The sequence below is a fragment of the Balaenoptera physalus genome, assembly GCF_965194825.1.
Source record: "Balaenoptera physalus genome assembly, chromosome: 16".
In the NCBI taxonomy this organism is placed as follows: Eukaryota; Metazoa; Chordata; class Mammalia; order Artiodactyla; family Balaenopteridae; genus Balaenoptera; species Balaenoptera physalus.
Genome location: NC_138898.1, coordinates 14,253,217 through 14,275,674, shown reverse-complemented (window position 1 = coordinate 14,275,674; position 22,458 = coordinate 14,253,217). Strand labels below are relative to the sequence as shown.

General features: G+C 47.0%; 1 protein-coding gene across 8 annotated transcripts in view; it reads right to left on the bottom strand.

Moving 5' to 3' along the window:
• The window catches only part of SLC13A3 (solute carrier family 13 member 3), a 95,006-nt gene that overhangs the window by 52,095 nt on the left and 20,453 nt on the right, over positions 1-22,458 (bottom strand). For 2 of the 8 annotated variants that reach the window (XM_082431400.1, XM_082431401.1), the window contains one exon: positions 21,615-21,705. The exons of 4 other annotated variants lie outside the window; for them this stretch is intronic. The gene's annotated coding sequence lies outside the window, so the exon portion shown is untranslated. Of the gene's footprint in view, positions 1-21,246; positions 21,322-21,614; positions 21,706-22,458 lie in introns of those variants that run through there. 2 more of the 8 variants (XM_082431402.1, XM_082431404.1) reach the window with 2 other exon arrangements.

The window sequence follows — 22,458 nt, the reverse complement described above, 5'->3', positions numbered from 1 at the left end:
ACAAAGATGCAGGAAAGTGGCAGCACAATAAACAGCACCCCATTTACAGAAGCTTCTGGAATGCCCACGTTCTGCCAGTGGAGTTTCAGGGACCACCCGGGAAGCCAATGAATCCAAAGGTTCAGACCACAAAAAAGCAAATTTGGCCAACAAGGTCTTCTTAGGGCTTGGAACCTGTGAGTCCACAAATGGACCTGAATATCAGTTAGAGACAGTTTTCATAGCTCAGAGAGGTCAAGTGACTACTCTGAAGACACACAGCTTCCTAGAGATGGAGCCAGGTTTTAAGTAGAAGGCCATGTCCTGGCTCCTTGTGTGGCAGCAGCGTGATACCACTTGTCTCCATCCCCTTATCCTGCTTCATTTTTCTTCATATAACCAATTGCTGCCACCTGGATTAGTCAGTGTTCTCCAGGGAAAGAGAATGGATAGGACATATCTAGATACATGTAAGAGGAGATTTGTGATAGGATTTGGCTCCCACAGTTATGGAGGCCAGGAAGTCTCACGATTTTCCATCTGCGAGCAGGAGAACCAGGAGAGCTGGTGGTATAATTCAGTCCAAGGTCAAAGCCCTCAGAAGCAGGGGACTGATGGTGTAGGTTCCAATCTGAGTCCAAAAGCCCGGGAACTGGAAGCACCGATGTCCGAGGGCAGGAGAAAGTGGATGGCTCTGATCGAGCAGAAGGGAATTTGCCCTCCCTCCACCCTTTTGTTCTATTCAAGCCCTCAGCTGATTGGATGATGCCCACCACATTGGTGAGGGCAGATCTCAGTCTACTGATTGAAATGCAATCTCTTCCAGAGACATCCTCACAGACACACTAAGAAATAATGTTTCACCAACTAACTAGGCATCTCTTAGCCTAGTCAAGGTGACATAAAATTAACCTGAAAGCAGATTTTATACTTTACTGGTTTTCTCTTCCACTAGAATGTAAGCTCTAGGAGGGCAGGGATTGTGTCCCTGAAGCCAAGAACAGGTGCCTGGCACATAGTAGAAACCCAAAATATTTATTGAACTAATACGTACTTCTGCAACTCAGACAGTGCTTACAACATGTTCACTATCATCCATTCAGCAAACATTATTCCTGACCACGTGCTAAGCACCAGACTGGGAGTTGAGACTACAAAAATGACTGAGACATAGTCATGGCACTTTTACCAGGAAATCTGACTGTGCCAATCATAGGACCGTTCTCAATGGCTAGTTCTTCGCAAACTCAAATGACCTTATCAGACTCTACCCACCAAATATCCCTCAAGCGGTGTGCTGGTAAATGTTTAACAACTGGCTCTCTGAAAAAACTGTGGGTGTATATGTTTGCGTGTGTGTGTAAAAGTTCTTTATTATTATTTAATTCAGCTAAGAAGTCACTCATGTCACTGACCAGTGAGTTTAGTTCCACTATGAATGTCGGTTATGTTTTCATTTACATTAATTATTAAGACAAAACAGACACAATGAAGGAATATGTCAGAACGTCACTCGCTTACCAATGGTGTGTCTTCTTTACTGAATCAGATGATGGTTTTCAAATACCGGAAGAATAGTTCCTCATTTTTTGTGCTAGTCACAATATAACAGCTATAGACAACACATTTTAAGTGTGATCTGTATTACTAACTTTTCCCATTACCTTCTTAAGTCTAGACAAGCAACCAAACAATGAGCTAAGCCCTGATTTGTAGTGTTTAGTGATTTCTATGGTGTAAATACGCCCATATGGCTGATTTCAAGCCACCAAATTACATCACTGAGCACAGTGTTGGAAAGAGATGGACTGTATCACAACACTCCACAGTATTTCCTCCGCACATATAGATGTAAATAACAGTAGATGTAAATAACCTCAAGACCATAGATAATAGTAAAACAATTAGGAAGTGATGAGTTTTGACTATCTATTACCTTTGTTTTGATATAATTTTTTAACCCCAATTAATAAAATTTCATTTAAAATAGTATCTATGTTTAACAACTAGCTAGCAAAATTCATGAAAATGTAACCATTAGGTCTCGTGAGCCAGTACATGGGCTCCAGTCACTCTGTGGGCCTCCAGGCAGAAGAACATCCATGGAAAGCCCTCAAGGAACCTGGGTCACATTCTGGTGCAAACTTGACATTCTTCAACCCAGGTGTGGTATCATGCTCCATGATGCATCCATTGTTTAAAAATATACAATTATTTGCTGTCAAAGTTGGAAACTTGCTGCTGGCTTTGGAAGACACAACTATCCTGTTTTATGCACCACCTGACAGACCAATAGGTATTCCAGTTTGAAGAATAATATGTCTGTCTTAATCAGCTCAGGTTGCTACAAGCAAATACCACAGACTGGGTGGCTTAAACAGGAGACATTTATTTCTCACAGTTCTGGAGACTGGAGGATCTAAGATCCAGGTGCCAGAAGATTTGGGTTGTGCGGAGAGCTCTCTTCCTGGCTTACAGACGGCTGTCTTTTCCTTATGTCCCCACATGGTCCTTCCTTGGTGCCAGGCATGCAGAAACAAGCTCTCTTCTTATAAGGGCTATAATTCCATCATGGGGGCCCCCCCGCCCTCATGAACTAATCTAATCTTACAGCTTCGAAAGGATACTAAATGGATAGTATGAACTACTTTATACCAATAAATTTGATAACTCAGAGGAAACAGAAAAACTTCTTGAAAAACATAACTTATCCAACTATCAGAAAAGAAAAGCTGAATATTTCATTGTCTATTAAAGAGAATCAATCATTTAAAAACTCCCCTCAAAAAACAACAACAACAACAAAAACCCTCTAAGTCCTGCTGACCTCAATGGTAATTCTACTAAACATTTAAGGACTAAGTAATACCCATCTTACACAAACCCTTCCAGAGAATAGAGAAAAGAGGAGCATTTCCCAATTCATTTTGTGAGGCCACGGTAACCCTGCTACCTGGGTTATCCTTACAAGGGCATGAAAAGAAAAGAAAAGAGAATATTATAATGGTTGAGGTCAGTGGCATGAAAAGCCACCTGGAAAATATGAACCCTAAGAAGCTCTGTTCAGAGCTGCCTTTTCTATCCTGCCTCACGTCACTATGCAGGAGAATAATTATGATAATAATGACAACCAAAACCACCAACATGTTTTGAGTATTTATTAAGTTCCAGGTATTTTACATGTATTAATTCATTTAATGAGAGGTCCTATTATTTTTCAGAGGGGATTATAAATGACATCGATTTAGTCATGCATGTAAAGCTGTGACCCAGGTAATTCGGTCCCAGGGTAGTGTTGCTGTTCATGAACTGCACATCTAAACAGAAATTCTAATCTTTAAACTCTCTTCCCCTAAACATTTAAAGGGCTCCGAGTATAATGAGAGTTAATGAACAAGTGCTTACAACTGACCAGGTACTTTTCCTAGTAATTTACATGCATTAACTCATTCCGTTCCACAGCCACGCTTGCAGGCAGGTATTATTATCTCCATTTTAGCAATGGGACAACTGAGGCAAAGAGGGTAAGTCAGGTAACCTGCCCGAGGTTGCTGAGGCAGAGCCAGGATTTGAACCCAAGGCGGTCTGACTCCAGAGTTTGCACTCCGTACCACTCCCCATCTCTGCATGATCCATGGGTGCCCTTGCCACATTCCTGCAGCCTCTAACTCTCTAGCGTCCCTGGAATCTCTCACATTCCTAGACCAAAAGAACCCCTCTCAAGCCTGGCCTTGCCATCTATGTCCCTCCATCACTTCTCGTCTGTGCCCCACTGTCTCCAAAGGGCATGCTTTTAATAATCACCATGTCCCCTCCCAATTCTCCCATCCAGGAGCCTCATCCTTCCTTCCATTTTGGCTCTTTTTCTCTAGAGAATAATCTAACTGGAAGCTATAGTCCTCCCTCTCTTCATAGGATAGCAACCACCACCACCACAGTAAGACTACTAAGACCCAACGTTTACTGAGAATGTACTATGTGCCAGACACCATTCCAACTACTGTCCCTGTGTTATCTCAGTTTACTTGTGATTGTCACAACAGCCTTATGAAGTAGGTCCCGTGATTATCTCCATTTAACAGATAAGGAAACTAATGCACAGAGTGATTAAGTAACCTGGCCAAGGTCACAAGGGCAGCCTACTGGATAAAACAGGCAGGTTCCCGGGCCTCCGCTTAGCATTATGTCAGTACAGAAGGGGGAGATGGAGAGAAGCTAAGCAGGCTACTTCCAAATGTCCAATCAGCATCCGGATGAATAGCAATGAATGAATTTTTTAGCATAAGTATAACCCATGTAACATTTGGGACATACTTATACTAAAAAAATTATTCACTGTTCATCTGAAACTCAAAGTCAACTGGGCACCCTGTATTTTATCTGGCAACCCTAGCTGGACAGATACTCCAAAGATGTGAGGAGGAAGATCCCGAGTGTTCCTTGAGGGCCAGAGGTGGGTCACCAGGGCCACTTTAAATCCTGCCTAAGAAGTCTGCTTCTATCTAGGACCCCCCCAAAAAGTTCACACGCAGCAAACCAATGGAAAACCAGGCACTGGAGGGGCGCAGCCTATCAGAGAAAATGTATCCCACAAGGAAAGTGTTCCTGGAGTGGGGACCCTCTATTCCCCCACCTCCTGCGATGCTCGCAACACAATGTGTCAGGGGACGTCCCAGGCCCCCAGCGGGGGAAGCCAGCCGAGCAGGGGAGCCGCGAGCACGCACCTGCTCCCCAGGCTCCTCTTGCCCTCCTGGCTTCTCTCACACTGGATGTCAGAGACCTCTCTCTAGAACATGAGGAAGAGGAAGAACTTAAGGGGGAGTCCGGGAGAGAAGGATCTCCCTCTCAGTGGCTCCCAGCCCGTGAAGCACCCGGGTAGGGGAGGGAAAAAGACTTCCTCGAACCAAGTTCCACATTTTGATCCTTGCCTGGAACTGAACATTGACTTTCTGAATAGAGATCGTGTTTGTATATTCAAGTAACTGGAGGATTTTAATTCCTTCTCAAGAGTGATGGGGAAAGTCATGGTCTGCAGGAGTTTTAGTCCAGGTTATAGGGGAAGAACGTCCCCTACTGAATACATTTTAGAGCAACAGCTGGTGAGAAAAATAAACATGACTTTTTAAAAAAAATTAGCTTTATGAGCTGTAGTTTACATACAATAAAATGCGTCCATTGTAAGTGTACAGTTTGCATTTCAACAAATGTACGTACCCATACAACCACCATCCCAGTCAAGACATAGAACATTTCCAATAAAGAAATATACATACAAAGGAATATTACTCAGCCATAAAAAAAGAATGAAATAATGCCATATGCAGCAACATGAATGGATGTAGAGATTATCATACTATGTGAAGTAAGTCAGATAGAGAAGGACAAATATATGATATCACTTGTATGTGGAATCTAAAAAAAGGATACAAATGAACTTATTTACAAAACAGAAACAGACTCACAGACATAGAAAACAAACTTATCAAAGGGGAAAGGTTGGGGCGATAAATTAGGACTTTGGGATTAGCAGATAAAAACTACCATATATAAAATAGAGGACCTACTGCATAGCCCAGGGAACTATATTCAATATCTTATAATAAACTGTAATGGAAAAGAATCTGAGAAAGAATATATATATATGTATATACGTATAACTGAATCACTTTGCCGTACACCAGAAACTAACAGAACATTGTAAATCAACTATAGTTTAAAAAAAAAGGTATAGAATATTTCCATCCCCCAGAAAGTTCCCCTTAGCCCCTTTCAGGTCAATCCTCATGTCCCCTCCAAAACACTGCTGTGATTTCCATTGCTATAGATTGGTTTCTCCTGTTCTTGGACTTTACTTAAATGAAATGATGTACTTTTGTATTTTCTGCTCAGTGTAATGCCTGTGGATTCATCCATGAAGTTGCATGTATCAGCAGTTAATTCTTTTTTACTACTGCATAGTATTCCATCCTGTAAATATACCACTCTTTCTTTGTACATCTTCTTGCTGGTGGAAAGTGGAGTGTTTCCATTTTGGCATTATTATGAATAAAGCTGCTGTAAATATTCAAGGACTTCTGCTTCGAGGGTGACATCCTTCCAGTTCTTTAGTGCAATGTGTTAATTCTGCACATTATAGAATGGGGGGGGAGGGGGAGAAGTGTTGGTAAATTCTGGCTGCAAGTGTTGCCTTTCAAAGGCCTTGAGTCCCAGGCATGCATTCTCCCTCTCCCTCTTTCCCCTCTTTTCTCTCTCTGTTTCTCTCGCTCCCTCCTATTCTCTCCTCGCTCTCTGGGTGCTCTTGCCGGGATGTCAACATCAATCCTTTGTGGAGGAATGATTCCAGATACGGCATGCGTCAGCCAGGGAGGTGACGTGAGGGAAATGACAAGAGTTGGGAAGTCGATCCTTGGCCCACACGGGGCTTGGGCAGTGAGTGGGTCAAGAGTGTTTCATTACCTTGCTGGTTAGGGATTGCAGCAGGGCTGAAGTGACCCCAAATAGCTTCCCTGCCCCAGCTGAGCCTCCTGTGGGCAAACTGAATTCAGAATTGCCATCTGGATGCCAGACATCTGGTGAGGAATTAATAAGTACTACTGTCCCTCAACCCGACCCCTCCACCCTGGTGGGCCGAGCAAAAGTCTCCCAGGAGGCGTGGAGGCAGCGACCAGAGAGCTGGCCTCTGGACACTAAGTGGTGGGCTCTCAGACATCCAGCGGGCCAAGCCCGTTCCCACCTCCAGGTCTTTGCACCTGCTGTCTCCTCTGCCTGGCCCTCACTCCTTGATCTCTGGCCCCTTGATCTCTGCCCAGCTCACTCCTTCTTGTTGTTCGGCCTCATCTCAAAGGTCACCTCTTCACAGACCACGCTATTGTCTGTGGTCTGATCTCCACCATCCAGCCTTGTTCTTGTCAAGCACTTACAAATGGCCGAAGTATTTCTTGTTTGTTCACTTATCATTAGCTCTCTTCCCACCAGACTGTAAGCTCCATACAAACAGGGCCCTTGTCTGTGTTTGTTCACCTCTGTCTTCAGGGCCTCGATGGACATTTGTTAAATGAATGATTAAGTACTCTAAATCAGGCATCACAAACTCAAATGCAAGGGACAATTTAATGAACGAAGTGGGCTGGCGTAAGAAATATCACCTTGTTTTCTCAAGTCTGATTTGCAATTCTGACAGTGTTTTGGGTACAGAAAACCATCCTTTTAGCAGGGAAAAAAATGCCCAAGTTTGATGATAAATTACAGCTGGCACTGGGCTTTAGTGTCATCGGTGCAATAGGGAGGAGTGGGGACCGTGGTGAAGCGGGGAATATAGGCCCCTTGGAAACAGCAACTGCTGCTCAGCTCCTGGCTGTTGCCATGGGGAAACGTGGGTCCCATGATGCCAGATCTCCTGTTTTTTCAAGAGAAGCTTGAAATTGTGCTTTTATGTGAAATCTCACCATTTTAAATGATTTGCTCATTAAAAGGAAAGTGTGGGCCAAAAAACACATCTGCAAAATGCATCAGACCCATGGTCACCACTTTATGACCTCTCGTCTAAATGGTTTTAATTAGTGGAAAATCCCAGAAAAGTGCTCACACATACACAACTTGGAATCTAATGTCAAGCTGTTTCACAGATTACTAGGAATCAGGATGCTCTGTGAAAAATCCCTGCTCCGTCTTAAAATCCCCATTTTACAGGTATAGAAACTGAGGTCACAGGAGGAGTGATCTCTTCAGGACTACATAGAGCACAAGAGAAGATCTCATGGCTCCCAGTCCAAATAGTGGATCAGGGAGTGGGGTCCAGTGAATCCATGATTTTACTCCAGTGCACAGCACGTCTGACCCACCTCTACCTCTGGGCCCCCTGTTTGGTGAACTCAGAGCAGCCACCTGGACACAGGGAGAGTCAGCCTGCGTGTCTGCAGAATGGAATCTTCCTTTGATTCCTCAAGGGCAGATTAGGGTAGAAGGAGGGTAGAAGGCTAGAGTCACATGATCCCGAGACCCTGTTCCTTTGAATTTTAACTTCTGGAGCCCAGAGGTGGGGAAAGTGTCTGATCTTGCAGGCTCACCTTCTGGGTCATCTCAAGAGTCAGCAGTCTGCCACTTTGCCACTTGTTCTGTCCAGAGGCTCAGCTTCAGGAAGGGGAATCTTGCTGAGGTGGCCCAGGGTAGACGGAGTCGTGGCTCCAGGTGAAACATCTCTCACATCCCCAGCCTGTCCCCTCTGCCAGCAGAAGCTGGAGTGACTCAGCTAAAACCTCCAGGGGTGGACAAGCCTGAAGGAGACTGCAGCCCGAGAAGACAGGGGCCAGAAGCCAGAAGGCTGGTCCTAATTATGAAGGCTGATTGATCCCAGAGGCCAGAATTTGGAAGAACTTGATGTGGATGTGCTTGGGAGATGGCTGAAGTGGAAAGTGGTCAGCTTTATTTTTCAGAAGGGAAAAGAATGACAAGGAAATCTCTAGAGCTGGGCTGTCCGAATATAGTAGCTTCGGGCCACCTGTGGCTATGTAAGTTTGAATTCATTAAAGTTAAATGAAATTTAGAATTCCAGTTACTCGGTCACACGAGTCACATTTCAAGTGTTCCACAGCTACGTGAGACTAGTGTCTACCTTTCTGGATGGAGCAGATCTGGAACATCCCATCACCACAGAAAGTTCTGTTGGACAGAGCTACTCTAGAGCATTTGGGACTGAGGGCCGGGAAGCCTGGGTGTAGTGGTTTGGCCACTGAATTCTTGCGTCAAGTCACTGAGTTCATTCATCTGCAAATTGGAAATAATAATTTTGCGATGTCTACGTCACAGAGGATCCCATTAGAATGAATGCACGTGAAAGCATTTTGAAATATGTACTTGACAGGCAGACTATTTTAGGAGTGAGATTATGAATAAATGTGCTCATTATATGCTCTGCTTTTCCAAATTTCAACAATAAATATGTATTTTTTTTAAAGTAGACGTTCCCTGAAAACACAGTTAATATATCTGTAAAATTCTGGGGTTATGCTTTCTTTTTCTGAGAATTAGGAGAGATTTCACCGTGCAGAAATTTGAGGCCAGCCTGATTTCTTCCCTCTTACAGCTCATCAAAATTTTTGCCTGGATAGCCATAAGATTTTTTGGTTGAATCCTCAAGTTCATTCATGTTACCATGAATACCAGTGTTGATGAGTCTCTATAAGTTTTTTTCTGGGAGACAGAAAATTTGCATATGTTTTAAGTTAGTTTGGTTTCAGAGACGTTTTCTACTATTAAAGATTCCAATATTGTTTTCTGTTTTACTTGTTTGATTTCTTTTTTTTTTTTTTATAAATTTATTTATTTATTTATTTATTTATTTAAGCTGTGTTGGGTCTTTGTTTCTGTGTGAGGGCTTTCTCCAGTTGTGGCAAGCGGGGGCCACTCTTCATCGCGGTGCACGGGCCTCTCACTATCGTGGCCTCTCTTGTTGCGGAGCACAGGCTCCAGACGTGCAGGCTCAGCAATCGTGGCTCACGGGCCCAGCTGCTCCGCGGCATGTGGGATCTTCCCAGACCAGGGCTTGAACCCGTGTCCCCTGCATTGGCAGGCAGATTCTCAACCACTGTGCCACCATGGAAGCCCTTGATTTCTTTTTCTTTCTTCTTCAGCAATACCAATTATGCAGAAGTTAGATTTCCTTTGTCCCCCCTATTGATCATCTTTCTTTCATCCTTTTTTACTCTTTCTTTCTCACTTCATTTTGTTCAATCTTCTTTAGCCTGTGTAACATGTCCTTGATTATGTTTTTAATATTTTCCATTTTGCTGTTTCTAAAAGAGCTTTTATAATAGAGTGGCTTTACTTTTCTCCTCCCTCCACTTCCAGAAGACTGCTTTTTTCATCTCCATCTACTTTTTATTATCTCTTCTTTGACCCTTTTATTTCTCATCTTGAGATTTATTTTAGGAAGGCCATCATTTCTTTCATTTTTTGTGTATTTCACAGAGAAATGTCTGTTCAGTAGTTTCTCTTCATTACACAACTCTTCCAGTATTTATTCTTTGTCTACTTTTCATTTGATGTTCCTTTTCTTCTTATTTCTCACACAGTCTTTTTGTAGGTCCCATGCTGGCTACTTAGCACAGTTCTTTGTTAAAAGAAAGTGTGGGGAGAGGGGCTAGGAGGAAGCTGGGGCAGCAGGTGTCTATGCAGTAGCCCTGTGGATTATCTCAGAACCCTTCCTCACCACCACTTCCCTGAAATATATCTCTACTCTAAGCAATAGACTTAGTGTGGAGATTAACTGTAAAGACCCAAGAATGTCACAGTTCTTCAGTATCTCCTTGAGTAAGTATCTTCGACTTACAAGAGAGAAAATTAGAACTCTTACAACCATATGGTTGATCGTTACCCATCCTTCTCTCACCTGCCACTTTAACATCCTGCTTCTTACCAATGGTCTTCGAGCCTCTTCATCCAGTTCATCTGAACTCTGAACTGTCCCATGCATTTCAGCGACTCTCCCTTCTCGTGTGCATGCTTCAGGCTTTGCTGGGATTAGGAAGGGCTCATAGAGTTGAAAAATACTTCTGGAGAATTCTGCCTCCTGCCCAGGGGCTGCAGAAGCTCTTGGTTCCCTCCTGCAATTTGGTCCAAATCCCACCACCATTGTCAGCTCTTCTTCACAAACCAAGGGTGGGATTGTGGTCTGCCCTTCTTTCATCAGAGATGGCATTTTCTTCTCCATTTGTTGCTTTTTGTTGCTGTTTTCAGACTGCTTCAGAAAGGTGAATGGAATAGAAAAGTCTGGACTCCACCAACTTAAACCAGAAGTGCCTTCCACCTAACAATTTTGTCATCAGAAAGTACTATATTTCCTTTTGCTTATCTGTATTTTCTAATCTTCCTTCAATAAACATGCACTGTAGAAATAGTATGGGCTTTGGAATCAGACAAGCCTGAGCTCAATCCTTCCACACTCTAGCTGTGTGACCTAGTTATTTAACTGCCCTCACCCTCAGTTTCCCTGTGTGCTGTAGGCACATAATAATAGTACCTACCTTGGAGAGTGATTTATTTCATATAAAATAACCACTGACCCAGTGATGGACACGTGGGAATGCTCAACAAATATGAGCTATTGTTACGTTGTAATAATTATTAAAAATCATATATTAATGTTACTTTATTCTTAATAATACAAGTTTAATTTCTTAAACGCTGAGCTTCAAATACATTGTTCTTAAATCTTTAAATAAATCCTAAAATATCAGAGCCAGAATGAACCTGAGATTACTTAATCTAGTGGTTCTCAATAGGGGATGATTTTGACCTCCAGGGGACAAAGGGACATTTTTGGGTGATTGGAGGGGATGATGCTAGTGGCATCTAGTGGGTAGAGGCAAGGGATGATACTAGACATCCTACAGTGCCCCACAACAGAAAATTATTTGTTCCCAATAGGATCAATGTCACCAGTGCTGAGGCTGAGAAACCCTGGTCTAATTTAACCCCTAATACAACGACTGCCCAGAGAAGGAAAGTGGCTTGCCTGAGGTCACACAGCAAGTCAGAAGTAAGGACTTGTTTTACCTTGTTTCATGGAAAGACCATTGCGCCCTGAGGCTTATCAGGCAGCAGGAGTTGGGAGCTGGGCTGGGACCAGGGTGAGGCAGGTGCATGACCCTGACAGTGAGTCCCTCCTTAAACTTTGTTCCCAGGGTGCCTCGCCTGGCTCTCCCTAGTCCTGACCCTGGTTGGGAGCAAGAATTGGGCCAGGGGTCCCCTTAGTCCCTGACCAGCCTGATTCATGCCAACCCAACCCAGACATTTCTTACAGGAAGCTTTATAATCCCCCCGCCAAAGAAATCCCAGCTTCTCAGGCTCAGCCAATCCATAACCACGGGGATTAAAGTCTGCAGGCAAAACACGCAGAGGTGACAGGGGAGAAAGAAGAAAGTGCCATGTCAGGCGGTTAATTTTTGAGCTGGGGAATGATTTCCAGGCAGACACACGGCAACTTTTCCCCCATTGCCCTCAAGTCTGCCCCCCTCACTCAGGAAAAGAAAGAAAGAGAAATGGTGTGTTCTCCGAGCCCAGGGCAGGAGCTGTCCGGAAACTGCATCCACCACTACCTTCCCTCCTGTGCCCCATCTCCCCGCTGGGTTGAGTTTTTGTCAAGGCACTGGGCTGTGACCAGGCTCTCAGCAGGCACTGGAGGCTCCATGCCAGGCCCTTCAGGGAGCAGGACCAGGGCCAGCTGCCCACAGTGGTGCCCTCCTGCTGACCACTAGAGGCCCATTCCCCAGGAGTGTCCAGGGCCAGGGCTGTGGGAAGCCCTGAACGTTGAACTCTAGAAAGGCCAAAGCCATGCCTTAAACCTCTCAGTATCCCCTCATCACCCCCAGCCCAAGGCTGGGCCTACACAGTGGTCAAAACCCCTGGGGCCACTCAGGGCTTGAAACACGGTGGCTCAGGCATCCATGACTGGTGTGAGTGGCCTTGGGCAGGCTCGGAGCTCAGTTAGCTCACAGATAACCCAGGAACGATGGCATCTCAGAGTCACAGTGGTACAGCACCTGGAAAATGACGAGTTCCCGAGAAGCTGGAGCTGTCGGGATCAGCAGAAAGAGCAGTGGACAGGGAGCTAGGAGACGGGGGCTGAAATCAGGACCTGACGCCAAGAGCAGAGGAGCCTGAGCCACGAGCTTGGCTTTCAGTGCCAGGGTGCCCGGGCTCGAATCCTGTCTCTACCACTTCCTAGAAAAGTGACTTAACTCCATGCCTCAGTTTTCTCATCTGTAAAATGGGGATGATGATAATGATGATAAGAATTTCAACCTCATAGAGTTATTGTTATGGGGATTAAATAAAGTGAACGTAGGTTGAGTGCTGGGAGCAGAGTGCTGGTAGAGTAGGGAATATATATAAAATGTTACCTCCTACTGATGGAATCTGTTACTTTTGCACATTTCTTGCCCTCTTTATATCAGAAGTTTCATCTCAGTGATCCCTAAAGCACTTCCAGTCTGCCATGTGGGGATGAAGGCAATGATGCTAGGTAGATATTGACCCCAAAAGGAAAGGAGTTTGGAACACACACAGCAGGCCCAGGCAAAGGACCCAGCAAGACGAAGACAACCCAGGAGAAACCCTCTCCGCTGAGGCCGAGAGGCACTGAGGCACTGAGGCATGAGCCTCCACTTGCAAAAAAGGGAGTTAAGTAAGGCCAGCTGAGGCTCTGGGTGCAAGGCCACTAGGAGTCACAGAGTTGCCGGTGCAAATCCTGGTCTACCACCTACAAGCTTCAAGCTTTGGAAGGACCGGTGCCCTTTTTGAGCCTCTGCGTCCTCATCCGTAAATCAGGATGCTTATTACGCCATCCTGAGAGAGCTGGGAAGGAGATCAAAGAGAACATGGATGGATGCGGCCGTTCTCTGGAAGCCCTGCAACGCTGGCAGCATCTCTCTCCGTGGTCTCCCGAGCAGCTGTCCCTCATGGTCTCAGAGCAGCAGCGCTGTTATTCAAGGTGGCTGCCCACACTGAGCACTTACTATGTGCCAGGCACGGCTCGTGGATTCCCTCACTCAGCTCTACCCACAGCCCCACGAGGCAGCTACGACCGCTGTTCCCAGTTTACGTGTGGCTCAGAGAGCTTGAGTGACTGGCCCAAGTTCACACTGCCTCAGTGTGAATGACGGGTGAGAATAATAAAGCTACCGTTCATTGAGGGCTTACTATGACCAGGCAGCAAGCCTTGCCTGCATTAGCTCACCTGCTCGTCTCACAACCCTGTTTAGAAATGAGAAACTGGAGGCACACAGAGGTCCAGCAACTTCTTCATCCATGTGTGCATCTCTAGCAAGGGATGAAGCCGTGATTTCAGCATAGTGGTCCAAGCTCAGGGCCCTGGTCCTGGGCTCAGTGAGGAGAGTAACAGTAGTGATGGTAACAGCCAGCATTTACTGAGACTCACTATGTACAGGTGCTGAGCTAAGCCTTTTACACTTATTGTGACTTTTGCTCCTCCCACACTCTGGTAGTTTCTGGAAATGGAAGGACAGATATTCAACAGAAAAGCACTTTACAGGCCCTTTCACATCCTCTCTGGATCTGTTCAGTTTGAGGATAAGCCCGGCTGATCTGAGTGCCCACCTTCTGGAGGAGGAGACAGGCATGGAGGGTTAAGACCGAAACCAGCCCAGGGTGACCCAGAGGGAAATAGTTGAGACAGCGCAGATGTCTGGTCTCTGATTCCCAGGCAGGGCTCCCTCCTACCCTCTCTTCTGAGAAAGCAGCTAGGAGCCACCAGTGTCTATTTGGGCTCAAGACTCAATGGGGGAAAGAGGAGAAAGTGGAGGGGGGGGACTTGTCCCAGGAGACCTCTGAGGCAGCCACTCTATCCTCCTACCCCTTCCTCTGGAACGGACTGTGTTAGACCCCTGGACTTATTAGCAGGTGTTGTCACAAGTTAAAGTTCTTCGAGCCATTCATTAAAAGCGTTCCTGGGGCAGCTCACACCCCACTGCCGCCCAGGCCTCGCTAATCATTCATGAGCCAGACAGGCAGCTGGGGGCAGGGTGGCAGCTGCATGGGACCCAGGAGTCCCCAGCGGTCTGGCTCAGCCAGAGGAGGACAGAGCATGTGCTTCTGAAAAAGAGGCCAACTGACTGTGTGACCTTGGGCAGTTCCTTCTTCTGTGTGGGCCTCAGTCTCCCCATCTGTCCAAAGGGTCCTTCAGTTCCCAACATGGGTGGCGGGTGTGTTTAAAGCCCGCTCAGGGCTTCTCCACCTCTCGCTGCTCCTGACAGCCTGTCCCACACCTTTGGAGGCCTGGTGTGGGAAGGAAGCCTTTCTCTGGTTGAAGTAAAATCCAGCCTGAAGGCATTATGTTGGGATCTGCCTTTAAATCCCGTCTAAGATCTTCAACTTAGTTTCCCTGTGATCAGGGGGCCAGGGGTCTGTCTCCTGGAAGGGCTGTCACGAGGACCCAGGAAGACCATTTGATATTTCTTGAACACTCTCCATGCTCCCACCTCAGGACCTTTGACTTGCTGTCCCCTCACCTGGAATGATCTTCCTCTATATGCGCTCAGGGCTCCTTCCTTCACCTCCTTCAAGTCTTTGCTCCAATGTCATCTCCTTCAGGTATTTGTTCAAATGTTCCCTTCTCGAAATCTTCCTGACTCTAAAATTGCACTTACCTCCATTCCAGGTTCCCTGTCTTCTCTGATTTTATTCTCCATAGCACTTATCAACATCTGACATACTATAGATCTTACTTATTTATCTGCTTGCTTTTTTTTTGTTTGTTTGTTTTTAATGTTTACCCCTCTAAAATGTCAGCTCCTTAAGTATAAGGATTTGTGACTATTTGGTTCATTGCCATGTTCCTCTAGAATAGTAGCTGGCATGTAGTAGGTGCTCAATTAATACTTTTAAACTAAATGTAATAATCACTTATGGACAGTGTCTGGCACACAGGAAACACTAAAGAAATATTGTTTTGATTCCATATTCATTCTGGACATATTTATTAAGCACCCTGTTTGCCAAGTGTTAGGGGTATATTAGTGAACAAGATGGGCAGGATCCCTATTTGTACCTTACTATTTGCAGGGTACTTCACTGTTTACAAAGTGCTTGGTTTCCCTGGCTCCTCCCACAGCCCCATGAGGCAAGCGGGTGCATGAGACAGATGAGGAAACTGAGGCTGGCAAGGGAAGTGTCTTGCTTCCCCCCCACAGAGCAAGTTCTTGGCAGGGGTCCATCCTGGATCATCTGAGGCTGCATCCTGTGTGCCCACCACTTAGCCTAACTTCTCCTGGGCACTGAGGTCTTCCCTGCCCCTGACGTTTTCAATTCTCTACCGTTTACCATCATCCCACCTCCACTCTGGTCCAGCTGGCCCTGCCCCAGGCATCCTGGGAGCTGATGCAGTGGGGGATGGGAAAGCTGACCCCTGCTGTTAAGGCCTGACCTGTGGAGTTTCCAAGCCCCTCTTGACAATGACCCTCCACTGCCCACAATCCCTCACTTCTTAGGCCTTTGGGGCTCTGGGCTTCAGCGCAAGAATAAGAATGGCAAGGGTGGGCTTCCCTGGTGGCGCAGTGGTTGGTAATCCGCCTGCCAATGCAGGGCACACAGGTTCAAGCCCAGGTCCAGGAAGATCCCACATGCCACGGAGCAACTAAGCCCGTGCGCCACAACTACTGAGCCTGTGCTCTAGAGCCCATGAGCCACAACTACTGAGCTCACGTGCCACAAGTACTGAAGCCCATGCGCCTAGAGCCCCTGCTCCACAACAAAGAGAAGCCACCGCAAAGAGAAGCCTGCGCACCGCAACGAAGAGTAGCCCCGCTTGCCACAACTAGAGAAAGCCCACGTGCAGCAACGAAGACTCAACGCAGACAAAAATAAAATAAATTAAATAAATAAATTTAAAAAAAAAAAGAATGGAAAGGGAACTTTCACTGGGATTTTTCTCTGAATAAGCACTATCTCATTTAATCTTCCCAGCAGCTCCTAGGAGATGAGCTTTACTCCATATACAGTGGAGGAAATGGAGGCTCAGAGAACCCAAGAACCTACACAGAGAGTAAAGGGAAGAAGCCAGTAGGATGCAGAAGAAAGTCTCATCCCCTATAAAGCACTGCCACGGGATCCATGGGCTCATTTGTAATGCAAATAACAATACTACTACTGCCAACCATAGTAACAACAGACATTTACCTAATACCTCTTATGATCAGGAGCAGCCCAGAGTATTTTAGGTATCTGAACCAATCTTCACAACACCCCTCTGAGGTAGGTCCCATTAGTGCACCTCATTTCACAGAGGAGGAAACTGAGGCACAGAGAGGCTAAGTAACTTGCCCAAGGTCACACAGCCAGGAAGTGGGGGAGCCGTCCTGGAGTCCAGGAAATCTGGTGTTAGAGTTCATACTCTCATGATGTTGCCCCTCCCCCTCAGAAAGTGATTCTGGGGGACAAACCAGCCCAGTGATTCTGGGCAGACCCCTTGTCCAGTGGAGGAAAGCCAAGGTCTGAAGGAGGTCCAGATCCCACAGAAGATCAGGAGCAGGAAAGGAAGCCAGGTCTCCCAGGTAGATGGCCAGTTAAGTGGAGGTAGGAAGAGCCTCTCAGGACAGCCTCAGTTTCCCCAACAAGAGGTGGGAGCTGGGTCGCGGGCAGGGCCCTGCATCAGGCCTCTGCCAGCTCCCCCAGGCCTGGAGACCCCACATTCTAGTCCCAGATGTCGGCACAGCAGAACACGTTCCCAGGACTCATGTCTCAGGAAACTGCCTACACTTCTGTTTTTTGGACTCTGTGCTGTAAAATGCCCTGCTCGGGCACCAGGAGAAGTTTTGCTGAGTCCCAGCCCTTTCCAGAGAAATCCAAGGGGGCTCCAGACAGGGGCAGGAAATGGCTAAAAGGAGCAGGAAGACTTTTCCTTCCTTCTCCCACTCTCCAGGCCTCCCAAGCCAGCCAGCAAAGTGGATTGTCATGAGAGTAAGGTGCAAGCGGCATGTGAAATCGAGGGGACAATCCGGGCTGTGGGTGGCAGCAAACAAGGGCCTCTCTTGTTATTTCTCCCAGCCAAGGGAAAGGAGGCTGTTCCCGCCCGCTGACAGCCCAGAGGGCAGAGGGAACGGGTCAGCTCCATGCAGCAGAGCCCGGAGCGGGGCTGGAGGGCCAGGGGGTGTTTTGTCTTGCCTGGAACACCCTCCGTTTCCAAATCCCCTCCATCCTGGGAGGTCTTCTGTGGCCAGGCTGTGTGTCCACAGGCAAGCACTTCCCCTCTCCGGGACACAGTGTCCCTGACAGAAAATTGGACTTGACTGTGCCTGCCTCACAGCCTGCTGGGGGATGAAACAAACTAACGCATTGAAGGCAGAGGTTCTCAACCTCAGCACCACTAACATTTGGGGCCCGAGAATTCTTTGTTGTGGGGGCCATCCTGTGTACTGTAGGACGTTTAGCAGCATCCCTAGATGCCGGTAGCAGCTCCTTCCAGCTGTGACAATCAAAAATGTCTCCAGGCACTGCCAAATGTCTCCTGGGGAGCAAAATGCTTAAGAACCCTGATTTAAAGGATTTCCCAGAGCCCAGGACACAGGCAGTGATTTATCCATGAAGGCAGGCAACATCTGTTGAGCCCTTTACAAGCATCATTAATTATTATCATACCCATTCATGGATGAGGAAACTGAGCACAGAGAAGTTAAGTAACTGGCCCAAGGTCACACAGCATATTAAAAAGCCATGATTTGAACCCAGGCACCCAAATCCAAGCTCCTACCTATCATGTTTGACCAGCCACGTTAGTTCCTATCTTCAGGGCCCTCTGAGACCTCCAAACTCCCACTCCAGTGTCAGAATGACAGGTCTCACCTCTGGGAAGCCTTTCTTAATGTCCCCCACCACACCCAGCACAATCACTCCTTTCCCCGTTGCCTCCACTGAACCATGAAGGAGTGTGGACTTTCAACAAGGCAGACGTACGCTCGATTGGCAGCCTCACTACTCATTCAGTGGCCGTGAGGTGGCGGGTGACTTCACCTCTCTGAGCCTCAGCCTTCTCATTTGTAAAATGGGTCCATCACCCTTGCGTCACACAGCGGCTAAAAGCACAGACTCTGGGGCTTGAATGCCAGAGTCGGAATCCCAGCTCTGCCACATCCAAAACGTGGGAGCTTGGGCAAGTGACTGAACCATTCTGTGACTCGGTTTCCTCATCTATGAATGTGGATAATAGCAGCACCTGCGCCACAGAGCCAGGGCGAGCATAAACGAGCTAGCAAGCATATCTTGAGTGCTTCGAACCGTGCCTGGCACTTCATAAATGCTAGAGAGGTGTTGACTATGGCTCTTAGGAGGCCTCCTGGGGGACAGAGGAGAGAGTATGAATAAGGCATGTGGCCCAGGACATCAACAAACTTGAATTCACTTCCTGAGCCTCCCAGGGACCAGCACATTCCTGTAGGAGAGCTTAATACGGCTGAAATCAAATCCCTCTCTCAGCCCAGACTGAGAGAGGACCCCGCAGAAGAGTAGAGCAAAAGGAACTGGGCAGGGGAACCACTGGGCTGGCCAGGAGGGGCATGCTGGCCTCCCCAGACCTTTTCCAATGTCTTTATCGGACTGGGGATCACTGTTCTGTCCTGTGTATCAGTCCTCCTGCCTTCCTCCACCCCCCGCCCAGCACAGGCTCCTTCCCATTGGCTGCCCCTCCCCCTATGAATTTCAGGGACAAGTACACAGAGCTGAGAGCCTGGTACCCCTATTTTGCAGATAACAGAAAGAGCCTCAATTCTTTACCAAGTACCTACTATGCGTCAGGCACTGTCAAGTCTTCCAAGCAGGTGGGTTTCATTATGCCCATTTTTGAGATGAGGAAATGGAGGCTTGCCAGAGATGGCGTGGCCTTGTGTATCTCTCTCGTCCCTGGTGCATCTCCACTGGAGAGAGCAGTTCGGGCACACCTGTGTCACTTGTTCCAGGCCCTGGCCAGGTCCAGCCTAGCTAGGATGCTGACTTTGTGTCTTCAAGGTCTGAGGGTGTCTGAAATCCTGCTCATCAGTCCAGAGGGCATTGTCCTGCCGAGTTCGGTCAGGAAACACGATCTTGCTCCCCGCCGCATCACCAGGAATCTCACTGGCCTGTTTACACACCTGGCAGGAGCTCCAGGAAAGTGGAAAGTTGGCTGGACCTCAGAGGAGCGGTTCCGAGGCCAAGGGGTCTGTATGGGCAACGGGTGAAACCTGGCGGGAGAGCATGGAGGGGGCACAGATGAGGGTTCTGGGACCACCTGGCTGGGAGGGGCTGGGAAAGTCCCTCCATGTGCCCTCTGGGCCTCAGTCTTCCCAACTGAAAAACGAAAGGGCTGGAAACACCGATTCCAGCTCAAATCTTCCACAAATTAGTAGCAGTCTGGGGTTTTAGAAAGTGCACGTCTTCTGAAATCAGAGATACCTGAGTTCAAATGCAAATTCATTCATTCACTTGTTTACCGAGTACCTACTATGTGTCAGACGCTGTCCTAGGCACTGGGGATGCTGCAGGGAACAAGACAGACACGGGTCTTGCCCTTACATCACTCACAGCCTAGTGGCGGAGGCAGACAGTGAACAGATAATGAACACTTCAGATTGGGATGAATGCCATGAAGGAAATAAAATAGGAAGCTGTTTTAGAGAGTGCTTTGTACGGTGAGGAGAGTAAGTGTTCTTGAGAAAAGGTAATCAAGGAGGACTCCTTGGAGGAGGTGCCTTTGGAGCTAAGACCCAAATGGCCAGACAGATCCAGCTGTGGAAGATCAGGGGCAAGAGCATCCCAGGCAGAGAACAGCAAGTGCAAAGGCCCTGAGGTAGCAACAAGCTTGGCAGGTTTAAAGAACCAAAAGAAGGCCTATGAGGCTGGACCATAGTGAGAGAAGAGAAGAGTATGGGAGATTGTAACAACCATGTTTTCAAGTTTCTGAATCTGATGCTCTGGCATCTTGGGACCTTGCTAAACCTGGAGTGTCTGCCTCTCCCAGGGCTAGCTAATTCCTAGAGATAGTAAACAGCTCACCTGTGCATCAGTTTTTCAAATGTAAGCCAGCCAATCCAGAGCCCACACCCCCAACCACCTCCTTTATTGGGCTCTCTCACTCCAGGCCACTATCCGCCTGCCGTAATCATCCAGGGCCAGGGACCAAACAACTAGGGACAGTGTCTATGTCCCAGAGCCCACTGAAATTATTTGAACTAGCCAGTCCTAAGTTTGCTTACTCTGACTTGCCTGTTCCTTAAATACATAATATATTGGCAGATAGTGATGAAGACCATGAAGTAAGATAAGGCAGAGAAGAAAGTGTAAAGGATTTTTTGTATTCTATGTTAGATAGGGTGGCCAGGGAAGGCCTTTGAGGAGGTTCATCTTTGAACTAAGATGAATGAAGTGAGGGAGCAAGGCTTGCAGACACCTGGGGGGAAGAGCAGTTCAGACAGAGGGAAGAGTAAGTGCAAAGGATATTGGGATATTTAAGGAATACCAAGAAGGCCAGTGTGGCTGGTGCAGAGGGAGAGAGGGGGCCTGAGCTTCTAGTAAGTAATCAATAAATATTAGCTGTTCCTATCCTTTCTTGAGGGCTTACTGTAATCTGAACGAAAATAAGGGAGCTTGACCTCTGCTTCCCCGCATCCCTAATCTAGAAGCTAGGCTTCAGAGATTCATTGAAATGTTGATAGAATAAAACAGTGATGACTGGGAGCCTGAGATGGGGGAATCACTGGACAAGAAGAGGGAGATGGAGGCACTCACCCCCGCCCTGCCACTCACAGCTCACTGTGAGGCTTCAGGCAACTTCCGTCCTTCTCTGGGCCTCACTTTCCTCATCTGTAAAAATGGGGATAATCATTATTCCTACTTCTTAAGGCTGATGTGAAGAGTAAATGAACTAAAATGTGAAAGGCATGTGAAACAGTGTGGGGCAAATGGAAAAAATTTTTAGCAATTATTATTATTATAAACTCCCACCACGTTTGACATGGCACTGGACAATTTCTGTATCTTCTCTTAATTAAGTCCCATAGTAGCCCTTTGGGAAGCATGTGAGTTCTCCCCACTTCACAAGTGAGGAAACCGAGGCTCAGAAATGTGAAATCTCCAACCCAAGCTCCCTGACTCACAGTTTCAGAACCAAGACCCAAACCCAGGTCTTCCCAGCTCCAAGGCCCATGCTATTTTGATCATCTTACTTCTGAGCCTCAGTTTCTTCATCTGCAAAATAGGAGAGTTAAAACATACCTTGAGTGTTGAATAAAAAAGTAAGAAGTTATGGTGCAAGTATAATATACGATTTCATTGGGCCCAAATAATAACCAGGGAGGAAGGTGATGTTATGGGCATGGTATCAATGAAGAAACTGAGGCCCAGAGAAGCCAAATGATTTGCCCAAGGTCACAGAGCAATGATGTGGAATGAGAATCCAGTTCTGATTCCGAAGACTCAAAACTGGGAATGAAATAACCATTTTCCTGGTCACCCACCTGAATTTCCTCCACCCAAGAATTAGACATATGCAAAAAAAAGTGGGCCTCTGACTTCACAGATGTACTACCACCCCAGAACAAGTGTGCTGCTAGCCAGACTTGACGCCTTTGTGCAAACTGGGAAAAGGGGCTCTTCCTCAGGTGGATCCAGCACTGCACCAGAGTACACAGCTTGGCATGTGGAGTGCAGGTTGGTTCAGTCTCATTTTGCCTCCTCAGGTCTCCTTGTGCAGTGCACAGCCTGTAGAACACTCTGCAGCAGTCCTGCCCAGAGCACCCCCTCCCCCAAACTCCTCCTCCTCAAAGCATCCTTAGAAAGAGTCACTTATGAGTACCCGCTGTAAGAACTCATCTTGGCCAGATGGCCAGTCCAGCTAAATTTGCTTTCAGTGGGTGTAAGGAGGGAAAGGAGGCAAGATTTCTCTGCAAACACATGGGACTGGTGCAGATTTGCAAGCCTGATTTAATAGTCTCATCCGTC